General features: G+C 42.5%; 1 long non-coding RNA gene across 1 annotated transcript in view; it reads left to right on the top strand.

The window, feature by feature from the left end:
* The first annotated feature begins 473 nt into the window (after nt 1-473).
* LOC116537885 overlaps nt 474-2,247 on the top strand; it is a 7,800-nt gene continuing 6,026 nt past the window's right edge. The window contains exons 1-2 of the long non-coding RNA XR_004263397.1: nt 474-593; nt 2,166-2,171. This is a non-coding gene — a long non-coding RNA (uncharacterized LOC116537885). The remainder of the gene's footprint in view (nt 594-2,165; nt 2,172-2,247) is intronic.

Raw genomic sequence — 2,247 nt, 5'->3', positions numbered from 1 at the left:
ACTTCCAGGACTCTTGGAGAGCTAAATATTCATGAGTATCAAGCAGAACAGAAATTAACTGCATGGACTGAACCAATCTTTTTGACTCCTCAGCTGAACTTTTTTCTGAGCAGGCAGGAATTGAGGTTGCTATAGACGTGTATGCATTTGCCACCAGTAACATGCTTTGGTGCTGCATGACTAGGATACTTTCCCTAGTGCTAACATGCTCATTATAGTTCTTAAGACTCCCTGATGGAAAGAAAAAAAAAAGCACAGGAGTTTCTTCCAAAAAAAAGTCTGCAGTGTCTTTTCTGTTTTCTCTAAAGGAGTCCGAAGGTGTTAGATTTTTTTGTTGTTTTTCCCTTATGTGGCACTGAAGTTGGCAAGAGAAGGGAAGGGCTGATAAAAATAAATAGGAAAATGAACAGAGACAGTGCATGTGGCTAGCAGGAGTTTAGGATGAGAGAAATTTAGTGGACCGAGAAATAGTCTATGTAAGGGTTATTGCCAAGTTTAAAATGAAGAAACTGAGGCCAGCATAAGAAAATTAAATGCCAATTTACCTGGCTCCCAGGCGAGGTTCCATGATCCCCAGGAAAGGGGCCAGGGAAGTCTGGTGAGGCTTCTGGGCGTGGGGTTTTATAGGGATCGAAGGCATTTTGATTGGTTGTGGGGAAACCAGACAACCAATTGTCCGGTTCGGGCAAGCTGCTATTGGTAGGTAGGCGGGATTTCCGGTGAGCGAGCGCCCATGGGCAGTGGGACCTGGACGCAGCAAAATGCTATTGGGCAGGTTTTGGCGGGCTTCTTTTAAACTTTGGCGGGGTTTTCCAACGGAGGGCTATGTGCCGGGTGCGGAGTGGTGACGTAGTTTTTAGGCGCAGAGAGGGATGGGCGTGTCCGAGATCCCAGCGAAGCAACCCGGCTTACAGTCTAAAATATCCGTTTTAATTTGTGAAAGAAAAATAAAAACCCGGGACCACAATTCACTATGCCAAAAGGAAAAAAATTAAGCTGAAAGCTGAGTCATGCAAGAAGGTGTTTTTCCCTTTGTTCTTAAGCAGAGTGCTAAAGATAAAAAGGTTAAATAGCTCCCCAGGTAGCTACTCTGTGTTCATCTGATCTTATGTAAAGTGCTGATTTACTGAGCATGAGAAGAGTTCATAATTAACTATTCCTGTACCTGCTCTCTTTCTCCAGCAACAAGTAGATACAGTAATATGACCATATCCTCCCTTGTTCTCCAGCCCACTTTCCCCTTTAAATATTAAAGACATCGTAATCATCTTTGGATAAGGACACAAACCTGTCACCTGGATTTTCCTTAACCCTGGGGGAAAAAAAAAAAAAAAAAAAGCTCTTCTAAATTGACTAAGACCTGTCACAGATAATTTTGGTTTACAAATTGATGAACACTGGAGGGAACTCTGTCCTTTATCTTCCTGGTGCGAGACAATGAATCCCAGGTATTTACCCCAGGCAACGTCGCCACTTCACCGCAATGATGGACAACAGGCAAATTTTTTTTCTGGAGTTTCAGCTTGCTTCCAACAGGGAAGGTAAGTTTGAGGTTTATTCTTGTTTCATAAGATGATAGAGAGACATTTTCAGCCTAAGCCCCATTCCTAGGTAAGTAACTGGATTGCAGTTTTGTCTTGGAAATTATCCTTAATGACTAAAAGTTAAGATTAACAACTAGCTGGTCTTAATTTCTTCTTACCATTAGAGTGGCCAGTAATCACATACATCCTGCAATCATCTATTTGTTTAGCTTGTTTTTTTTATTTGTTTAAGTTGTCGTTGTTGTTATTTCATTTTCTTATTGGATCTGACCAGCTCTACCTGACTTGGTAAAATCTGTAAGAAAGTACCGTAGTTATGGGAAAGAAGTCCTCTGAATTGGCTAAATTCCTGCAGCTGAAAAAAAGAAAAAATCCAACAGCAAAAGTTATAAAAAAGAAACATTGGCTGGGCACAGTGGCTCACGCCTATAATCCCAGCACTTTGGGAGGCCAACGCGGGTGGATCACGAGGTCAATAGATCGAGACCATCCTGGTCAACATGGTAAAACCCCCATCTATACTAAAAATACAAAAATTAGCTGGGCATGGTGGCGCACGCCTATAGTCCCAGCTACTTGGGAGGCTGAGGTGGGAGAATTGCTTGAACTCAGGAGGCAGAGGTTGCGGTGAGCCCAGATCGTGCCATTGCACTCCAGCCTGGGTAACAAGAGTGAAACTCCATCTCAAAAAAAAAAAAAAAAA

Source organism: Sapajus apella, unplaced genomic scaffold (genome assembly GCF_009761245.1).
Source record: "Sapajus apella isolate SASKATOON/1434 unplaced genomic scaffold, GSC_monkey_1.0 scaffold114, whole genome shotgun sequence".
NCBI classification, from domain to species: domain Eukaryota; kingdom Metazoa; phylum Chordata; class Mammalia; order Primates; family Cebidae; genus Sapajus; species Sapajus apella.
This window is presented reverse-complemented; position numbering and strand designations above follow the sequence as displayed.